Source organism: Rhamphochromis sp. 'chilingali', assembly GCF_963969265.1.
Source record: "Rhamphochromis sp. 'chilingali' genome assembly, chromosome: 20".
Classification (NCBI taxonomy): Eukaryota; Metazoa; Chordata; class Actinopteri; order Cichliformes; family Cichlidae; genus Rhamphochromis; species Rhamphochromis sp. 'chilingali'.
Window position 1 is genome coordinate 1,196,463 of NC_137947.1, and position 10,944 is coordinate 1,207,406.

A 10,944-nucleotide genomic window follows, 5' to 3' on the forward strand; every position below is an offset into this window, starting at 1 on the left:
TGATATTAAATCATATGTATTTGTAAAGTAGAGTCGGCGAAAGGGGTTCAAAGAGCGCCGAGTCTGCAATGCTGCGGCTATTAGTGTAATCCGAACAGCTCGGGTTATTTGGCAACGACCAAAACATCCAACCTGGTGTCGACAGCACCTCTGTCGCTGTGCAACATCTGGTCTACTTCACGTTACACTAGTGAAAATATGGGACTTGGCAGTAAACCAGACACAAGGGTGCCTTCTCAGTGCACATACCTGTCGGATTCACCACACTATATTACATGAAGGAGGACATTTGAAAAGCAGCACGGCAGCAAACTAACTCTTTAGCCTGCTGAGTGCATGCGCAAAGCTCGCTAACGTTAGCTTAGCTAAGAACAGCGTTCAGTGTGTCTGGGTAAACGTCTAACCTATAAAACCGTGGCCTGACCATGGCTTCCTGGTGGTTTTATCTCATTGTAGTGCAGGTATATCCTTGAGTTGTCCAGCCGCTAACAAGGATTCCCAGTACAAACACCAGTCCCCTAACTACGGGTATGACTTGTACCCACAGTTAGCTGCTGTGGCTATTAGAGCTACTCAAAATCCTGCAGACAACCGGGCTTCAGCCCCTAGGCCTTAGCATAAAATATGTCTGTGACGCTCACCTGTATTCATTGTCCACACACAGTGATCCGTCCATGGCGGAGAAGCACAACAAGCTTCAGTATTTACAGTGAGAAAGTGAACTTCGTTTCGTCGGTGCTCAGGTAGCCATCTTGGTTCTGCCGGGGCCTGGAGTCAACCAAATCCGTCACACAGGGGGAGGGTTTACAATCTGAAGGCCCGCGTTATTAATCCAAGAGTTGTTTTCGTAGACTGAAGACCAAATAAAGAGAACCGTTTTCCTGTCAATTCGGGAAATATCGAATGAGTGGACACACTTTTATTTTGAATAACTGAAGCTACAAAGGTTACATAGATTTGTTTTTGTTTCTGGTGTGTAGCACAGTGAAGTTCCCAGATGTGACCCGCGAGCAGAAGCAAAACACTAACATAACGAGTTTGTTACAAGAATATTGTCGTTTTACTTACTTACTTACACTAAAACACCTCAGTAACGATTACCTATCTGATAATATACATGCTGAACCCTTTGTTTTGCTGTAATCATCATCACATTATCTAATTTGTTCACCCACAGTTTGATTGAGATTCGATTCAGAATACTTTATGGATCCCCATAGGTAGGGTGACCATATTTTGATTTCCAAAAAAGAGGACACTTGGCCCAGTCATGAAGAATTTTAATAATACTGTTTTGTTTAAAGAAAATTTTAACATATTTAAAAGATGCCTTTTCTGTGCGGTTAATGAATGGTGAAATAAAAAATGTCATATAGGCTTTTGCAAGTCAATAAGTGCAAAAAACAAAACAAAAACAAACTTAAAAACCTCTGGAATTAAATAATGTTACAGAAATAATGACTCATCTGTATAAGAAAAATTACCAGTGAGGTACCAGTGAGGTATTGTGCAATGGTTTCTGATTTCTCAATTAATTTTGTTTGCATGCCACCATTCCATTTTCTCTGTTCGGTGGTTACTGAAGTCTGAGAAATGCCACAGTGCTGGATTTCATTAGCTTCAAGAGTGACAACAGCTTCAGTCTTGGTGCGGGCACTGCTGAACTTTTTAGCTGTGTTAAAGTCTGGAAATGCTTTTTTTTTTTTTTTAGCAACACACTAGTGCAATCCATGGATCTGTAGCTATTGTGATGCTTAGAACCTATAATGAATGTAAAGGTTAAGAAACTGAGAAAAAGTGTTCTTGGTCATCAATCTTGAAGTTGCTTCGAAAATATTTTTATTATTTTTATTCCATATATTTTCACACATGCTACAGTTGTGTTGGGGATGGGTGGGTGGGGGCTGGAGCATATCCCAGCTGTCTTAGGGGGAGAGGCAGGGTACACCCTGGACAGGCCACCAGTCTGTCACAGGGCTAACACAGACAGAGACAGCCATTTGCACTCACATTGACACCTATAGGCAATTTAGTGTTTCCAATTAACCTATCCCCACTAGCCTACGTCTATTGCAGCATAACTAAGGGAGGATTCAGGGTCACCTGGTCCAGCCCTAACTATATGCTTTAGCAAAAAGGAAAGTTTGAAGCCTAATCTTGAAAGTAGAGATAGTGTCTGTCTCCTGAATCCAAACTGGAAGCTGGTTCCACAGAAGAGGGGCCTGAAAACTGAAGGCTCTGCCTCCCATTCTACTTTTAAATACTCTAGGAACAACAAGTAGGCCTGCAGAGCGAGAGCGAAGTGCTCTAATAGGGTGATATGGTACTACAAGGTCATTAAGATAAGATGGGGCCTGATTATTTAAGACCTCGTATGTGAGGAGCAGGATTTTGAATTCTGGATTTAACAGGAAGCCAATGAAGGGAAGCCAAAACAGGAGAAATCTGCTCTCTTTCTAGTCCCTGTCAGGACTCTTGCTGCAGCATTTTGGATTAGCTGAAGACTTTTCAGGGAGTTTTTAGGACTTCCTGATAATAATGAATTACAGTCGTGCAGCCTGGAAGTAATAAATGCATGAACTAGTTTTTCAGCGTCACTCTGAGACAGGATATTTCTAACTTTAGAGATGTTGCACAAATGGAAGAAAGCAGTCTTACATATTTGTTTAATATGTGCATTGAAGGACATGTCCTGGTCAAAAATGACTCCAAGGTTCCTCACAGCGTTACTGGAGGCCAAGGTAATGCCATCCAGAGTAAGAATCTGGTTAGATACCATATTTCTAAGCTTTTCGGGGCCGAGTACAATAACCTCAGTTTTATCTGAATTAAGAAGCAGAAAGTTAGCGGCCATCCAGGTCTTTATGTCTTTAAGACATTCCTGCAGTTTAACTCATTGGTGTGTGTTATCTGGCTTCATGGACAGATAGAGCTGGGTGTCATCTGCATAGCAGTGTAAATGTATGCTATGTCTTCTAATGATGCTGCCTAAGGGAAGCATGTATAATGTAAACAGAATTGGTCCTAGCACTGAACCCTGTGGAACTCCATAATTAACCTCAGTGTGTGAAGAGGACTCTCCATTTACATGAACAAACTGGAGTCTATTAGATAGATATGATACAAACCACTGCAGCGCAGTACCTGTAATACCTACAGCATGCTCTTGTCACGGTCTGGGTCATTTTGACCCAGCATTTTCTGTTTCTCATGTTTTGGTGTTTTTCTGTATTATGATTTGTATGATGATCTGATTCATTAGTTGTGCTGTTTTTGATTATTATTATTCCTCCAGTCTGTCTCTCAAGTCTGTCTTTGTAAATTGTTTCTTGTTTCCTATTTACTTTGAAGGTCCATGTCATATGTTAGTGTATTCAGTTTTACTTCCCCTGTCTCGTTAGCCCTAATTTCTCCCAGCAGTGTCTCCCTCCTTTTTCCCATTCCCTGATTACTCCCCTGTGTTTTTAAGCCCTGTGTTTTCCTTTGCTCTTTGTTGTGTTGTACTTTCTACATGCTGTGTGTTTGTCATGTTCTAGTGTTTCTGTTCCAAGTTTTGTTCTGAGGTGGCTGTAGCTCAGGAGGTAGAGCAGGTCGTCTAGTGATGGGCAGATGAAGTTTCATGAAGCACTGAAGCTTTTCATCCAGTTGGTTCACCCCAGCGCAAAGCGTCTTGAAGCTTCATTTGCTTTAGTAGGACACCTACTGGACGTGAAAATATTAGTTGGCATGGATTTGAAGAGTGTGGCCTTTTGCACACAGCCTGTAAATGTCAACAACAAAAGGAGTGTGTAAAACATGTATATTGTAGTGATGGCAGTATACTGTGTATATTTATACCAGCAGTATGGAAAAATGATTATGGGGCGATTGTGGCTCAAGAGTTGGGAGTTCGCCTTGTAATCAGAAGGTTGCCGGTTCGAGCCCCGGCTTGGACAGTCTCGGTCGTTGTGTCCTTGGGCAAGACACTTCACCCGTTGCCTACTGGTGGTGGTCAGAGGGCCCGGTGGCGCCAGTGTCCGGCAGCCTCGCCTCTGTCAGTGCGCCCCAGGGTGGCTGTGGCTACAATGTAGCTGCCATCACCAGTGTGTGAATGTGTGCGTGGATGACTGGATATGTAAAGCGCTTTGGGGTCCTTAGGGACTAGTAAAGCGCTATATAAATACAGGCCATTTACCATTATTTGGAAATGCGTAAAATGGAAATGATCATTTACTGTGAGGAGTGGTTGGCGTGTGGACAGTGATTAGTGTTTAGGGGACACGTCATTGGTTTTTGTTTAAAAACAACACTTTCTCCACTGTGGCAGGTCGTAGGCCATTTCTTGTTTTGGACAATATTTCCCCTGCTTTTGAAAACACTCACTCACAGGGCACAGATGAGGCAGGGGTACACAGGTATGTCAGTGCTAACTTATATAAGTGAGGATAGACATATTTTTGTCTCTCCCAGTATTTAAGGGGGTCCTCCAGCCTTCCAATATTTGGCTCCGTTGGACCTCAATATTCGCATCTGCTGTTACATTTTGTCTGTGTCTGCCTGACACTCTCATCCAGGCGACGCCACAGGTTGTTACCTAAACAATGAGAGTTTTATGCGATACTAACAATTAAATTTTCAATTCAATGTTATTTATATAGCGCCAAATCACAACAACAGTCGCCTCAAGGCGCTTTATATTGTACAGTAGATCATACAATAATAGATACAGACCCAACAAACAGTTTATATAAATGCAACTCAAATGCAATAACAATAGTACCGTGGGAAACAGCCTCAACAGTTTGTGATGTTGATGGCTGTGGTGGTGGTGTGGAGGAAGAGGAGGTGGTGGAGGCCCTCATTACGGAAGCACATTCTGCTTTCAGTCTTTTTCTGCTTCGCTAGCTCTTGCAGGGCTGAGAAACCAGAGTTTTCTGAACCTTGGGTCCAGCAGTGTCGCAAGGAACATAATGCTCATGGTTTGTATTTTATCCAGCTTCTTTCTCAATAGCATCCTCAGCTTCTGAGCCAATGGATGGTGATTTTTCCATTTGTTCATTGAGGCAATGACCCAGCATAGTGAGCAAAGGTATGACCTTTGACCCAGACTAGAGATGGCACGATACCACTTTGTCCGATACCGATATCATAAATTTGGATATCTGCCGATACCGATATGAATCCGATATAGTGTTTTTTAATCAACAAAAGTTTTTTTTTTTTAAATATCTTGCTGCATTTTGTGTAAGTTCATACTCAAGTTTAAAACAACAACTACACTAAAGCTATTCTGTTATACCTGTATGTAAAAAAAAATAATTTCATAGTTCAGCAATACTGATCAATCTAATAAACTTAAACCTACACCATCCTCCCTATTCTGGTATTTTAAAGAGTACTTAGCATAAATATTAAGCAACCTAACTAATAGGGTTCCAACTCCCAGCAACAACAAAAATAAATAAATAAAAAATAGGGAACCACCCCTCACGCTCCACCTCATGATGCTTAATCGACGTAATCAACCTTAATTTGATGCAGTGTGAAAAAAAAAAATGCACAGAAATCAATTATTTTTCAAGAAATATTAAATAGATTCAACATCTTTCTTCTACAGAACTGCAGACTGCACAGATGGTACCTTCCCAAAGGAAAAAGTACTATAGCTTAATAGGGTATATTAGACTTAATAGTTACTATATACAGTAATTGACTTCTATTCATTTTACATCAAATTAAAACTTTGGGTGTCAGATAATTTTTTATTAAAAGCTAGACATTTTAAATGAGAATAAGAAAGAAAAGTATGTCTTTGTGCCCCCTTTTCCCTGTTAATGCCCTATCGGCCCCCCTGGCTAAACTTTGCTAGATCCGCCCCTGCACAGTTACCAGCCGTCAGCTACGTAGAAAAAGATCCTCGAGTAGAAAGTAATATTAAATAAATTCTAACAACAGCTGATCAAGCTTAAACGTGCTGCTGTTGTTCAGCCGCTGGTTTCCTCTTTCTGGTGCAAAGTGGGCCAAAAACAAACAACAGAGACGGACTCGCGACAGAAAAGCCGATCAGCTGATCATTAAGCAGTTTCATGATTGAAGTATCAGCAAGAAGAGGCAGTCGCTTGTTAAGCTTAACGCAGGAATGCTTTACAAACATTCAGAGATGGACTTACACACTTGCTTTACTTCTCTCTGGGATAACTTTGTCGGAGATGAAATGCCGGGTTGCTAGCGAAGCTCCACATGCTATCCAGACCACCGACAGGTCCCGCATGCCACAGCCGCTCTATCACGTGATGCATACTGCTCCGACGTGCTAACGTTCTGAGGCGAGTTACGGCGTGTTGCAAGTTTTGTGAGGTGCTTTCGTGATATTTAATGGATCGGATTACATTTTTTATTTTTCTCCGATATCCGATCCAGTAATTTAGGTCAGTATCGGACCGATACCGATACGTAATATCGGATCGGTCCATCTCTAACCCAGACACCCTTTTTTCCTGAGAGAGCTCAGTGGTTGCATCGTTAAATAAGATAAGATAACTCTTTATTGTGGTGCTAGGACAACTAGAAACTCTGAAATTATACCAAATTCCACAGATGAAACAGGTGGGATGTTGAATAGTGATAGTTATAGTATATAATAGCAGTAAATAATGTAATATAATAGTGATAGCGAATAGTTATCAGCTATTTTGAAACAAAAAAGACACTTTTTTATCCATAACAGCAAATGGACTGTACAACAGAAAATACAAATGCTATTTATGGTCTCCTCACAACAATGATAAGAAAAATAAACTGGGCCAATATGGCATGTTTGTTAATACACATGTTAATAATAATAATAATAATAATAATAATAATAATGGATTGGATTTATATAGCGCTTTTCAAGGCACCCAAAGCGCTTTACAATGCCACTATTCATTCACTCTCACATTCACACACTGGTGGAGGCAGCTACAGTTGTAGCCACAGCTGCCCTGGGGCATACTGACAGAAGCGAGGCTGCCATATCGCGCCATCGGCCCCTCTGGCCAACACCAGTAGGCAACGGGTGAAGTGTCTTGCCGATTACAGATACGCTTCCCAACCCCCTGAGCCACGGTCTCCAGGTCTCCGAGTGTCCAGCATTCAGAGGCTACCTGAGGACACGCTTCATGTGAGAGAAAATCTGCTCACACAGATATTAGAGACAAATACTGTCAATAAGGCCTCTGCAATGTTCTGAAGACAGTTAAACTTGTCAGGTAGTGATGTCCAGCAGGTGAAAATGCAGCTCCATGAACACGCACTGTGGATTCCAGCTGCTTCGATGTCGCATTAACTGGCATTAACTCAGCCAGTTAATGCAAGACAAATCCAGCTGCTCATTAAAGAATTCTGGTTTGATCAGAAAATAAAACATTGGTCCAAACACCTGAAAGTCCCAAAAATGCATTGTGAATTCTGTCTCGAGTCAGTGGTGCTGATGCTGCGCTGAGCGGAAAAGCTCCTGAAGCATTTGAAGTGTCGGAATGTGGAAAGCTAACAACGTCTGGTGAGAGGGACGTTGTTATTTTTAGCCAATTACAAGTTGAATCTGGTAGTTGGGGTTGTTAGCTAAAATACTGTCATTAAGAAGAGGCACAACTAATGTGTCTATGTGAGCTGATTTGCGATGTGCACCGCTGGTGCGGCCATTTATTTTTTAATGCACCTGCTCAAATTAATGCACTGCGTGTCGTGCCCAGGGCTGGACTGGGACAAAAAAATCAGCCCGGGCATTTTGACGAGAGACCGGCCCCCCAGGTATTAAAGCCATAAAGCCTTTGAATGAAAACAGACGCTTTTATGACAGTGATGTACAGTCTTGTTGGTATATGTATGATTTCTATACATTTTACGTCAGATAAAAACTTTGGTTGTAAGCTTCAGATAATTATTTTTTTAAAAGCTAGACATTTTAAATGAGAATAAGAAAGTATTTCTTTGTACCCCCTCTCCCTGTTAATGCCCTACCTGCCCCCCTGGCAACATTTTGCTAGACCCGCCCCTGCACAGTTACCAGCTGTCAGCTACTTAGAAAAGGATCCTGGGGTTATTTGTGTCTCAGAAACAGTTCATAACTTCAACTCATTCATGTCACCTAAAAGGTAAACCTGTTTCTCCATCACAGCTCTGATGATTCAGTAAGGACATCTCCTGGTTTCATCCTCATGTTTCCCTCTCACCACATATCCAAACCGACATCATGACCAGCAGCTTTACAGCTGTGGCTCCAGCAAACATCAGCTGATACTAGAAATTAATATTAAATAAATTCTAACAACAGCTGATCAAGCTTAAACGTGCTGCTGTTGTTTAGCGCGACATCCGCTGGTTTCCTCTTTCTGGCACAAAGTGGGCGATAAACAAACAAGAGAGAGAAGCTGATCAGCTGATCATTGATCAGTTTCATGATTGAAGTAGAAACAGGAGAGACAGGAGAGAAGAGGCAGCTGCAGCGTAACGACAGAATAACTCCAGCTTTGTGTCTTTTTTCATTCTAGCTGAAGTCCAGGACAAACTGTGTTCCTTTTCAGCTCAAAACGAAACGCGTGATATTTTCTCTGAATACGAGACGATTCTTTTTTTTAACGGGACGGTTGGAAACTCTAACCTTATGATTAAAATAAAGTTCACTATCAGTAACATCATAGCACCCACCCAGCTGTATAGAAACTCCATCATGCTAGCTAATACGCAGTACGAGTGATTGTAACTGACTGTAGAAAGTCAGCACAACGAAAATAAATTGCACCTAAACTTGGTTCATATCTGACCCAGATAGACTGCAGGTCATAACTTCTTACCTGAAGTTCAGTTCACCTGACACTCGGACCGGTGCTGCCTCGGGTCTCTGCTCCTCTTGCCTCCCCTTTCCTTCATCCACCTGCTGGCCTCCACCACTTGATGTTACTGAATCTGTGGAAGCTACGCTATAGCCACCATCAAACAACTGAGTTATTTTTACACACCGGCCAGCATCTGGCCAATCCACCACCTCTCATTGTTTATACCGTTACAAAAAACAAAAACCAAAAACCATATGCCCGATGGCCAGTCCATCGGGCATACCGGTGTTCCCCTTATTCTCAGGCAAAGCTCTGTAGTGCCTAAGCATGGATGAGGTGTTGTTGTTATATCCCAGCTCCCTGGCACATAGCAAACACTTCACCTTGTACGAAAGTCAAGACAGCTCAACATAAATTGTATTGCACCATCAGTATTATGAAAATACATCTTCTGTAGAAATTTACATACCTTGTTGAGAGGAATAAGATCAAAATGTTCCCACACAGGGGAGGACATCCTCCTCTTCTTAGCTGGCTCCATTCTCTCCTGACTTTCTCTCCTCACTCTCATAAACCTCCAAACTGTCTCCAAACTCTCACTAACCGCAACTCTCCATCAAACACCCACATTTTGAATGAAGTCTGAGGGGTTTATATCGCTGTCATAGCTCGCGGCAAAGTTCAAACCACTTCCTGAACCAGTCATGTGGTACAGCCGGGCAGTCTTGGGGGGGACAGCGAGGCTTCGGACGTCATCATTTTCAGCTCCTCCCATCAATGAAGCAAGCCTCGTTACGCGTATCGCGGAAACACCCCCTCCATTTGTAACACACCCAAAGAAAGATTCTAGGTCTGACCAACCGTCTCTGTCGTGGGCAAAAAGATGACAGTCAATAAAATTCTAAAAGATTATTTATTGACAAAAAAATATATCAAGAGATAAAAGATAAAGCAGTCCAGTGTCCCATTTATGAATTGTATAAAAAACACACAGTCCCAAGGCCAGAGCCAGCTATGCCACACGGCCAGTTGCACTCCACGTGTTGCCTGTAACAGGGTTAGAAGTTGTCCTTGGAGACCCACCACCCTGCAAGCATATAGCCAGTGGTCACTCCAGCCTCTGCAACTCTGCTGCCTTTAGGCTGTGGCATATAATAGGCCCTGGCCTGCACAGAGAGACAAAACGACACTTTCACTATAGAATTCATAGGACAAAACCCATCCATCCCAAACATATCTGATTTCATCACATTACATACCTGCACAGAGAGACAAAACGACACAGCAGTGTTTGTAGTGTGGGCTATAAGTAGACCAGTGTATCAGTGCAATCAAGTACACCTGCCTCTAATTAGTCCAACCCCATTCCACCCATTGGCTCACCAAAAATGTGACACACACACACACACACACACACACACAAAATCACTCCCAACCCAGTGCAACTTCACACAATAATATGGAGCTGAATTAACACAGGCACATTAGTCTACCATGTTACACATTACTCGACACAAGCTTTGAAGCCCCGATACAGAACGTCACATCACTAAGGTCACCTACTGATCAGAAGGTTGCCGGTTCGATCCCTGGCTCCTCCAGTCTGCATGTCAAGTATTCTTGGGCAAGATACTAACCCCAAGTTGCTCTCTGAGACATCCATCGGAGTGTAAATGTGTTTAGACAGCACTAAGTTTAGAGAAAGTGACTGGGTGAATGTGACATGTTGTATAGGGCGCTTTGAGTACTCCGTGAGAGTAGAAAAGCGCTATATAACAATCCATTTTGCTTTTGTGAGAGTTAATTTTTAAGGAGATTTTTCCAGCAATAAAGCTGCGTTTTGAGTTCCAGCCCCGTCTTTGAGAGTCTTGCATTTTGGGTCCTTTTTACTGCCTGTCACACAGCCTATTACCTATGACAGAATGATGCGACCACTACATGGACCCAGCAGCACTCTTCCCGTCTGATGATCTTTGGGAGGATATAATTGATTCTGTGAATAAGTTATGTGACCCGGCCCATCGAATCCATCACTGAGGAGGAAGCAACGGACGCGCCACCAGCGCATCACCCCACAGCCAGACTTCAGGATGTCAAAGCAGCCAACTGTGGTGAGTGAAAAGGACACTTTTTCTCTTTCTTTGGACCT

General features: G+C 42.4%; 1 protein-coding gene across 1 annotated transcript in view; it reads right to left on the minus strand.

The window, feature by feature from the left end:
* The window catches only part of LOC308388867 (bifunctional heparan sulfate N-deacetylase/N-sulfotransferase 2-like), a 51,988-nt gene extending 51,189 nt beyond the window's left edge, over positions 1–799 (minus strand). Inside the window, exon 1 of the mRNA XM_080869823.1 lies at positions 642–799. The gene's annotated coding sequence lies outside the window, so the exon portion shown is untranslated. The remainder of the gene's footprint in view (positions 1–641) is intronic.
* Positions 800–10,944: the final 10,145 nt, after the last annotated feature.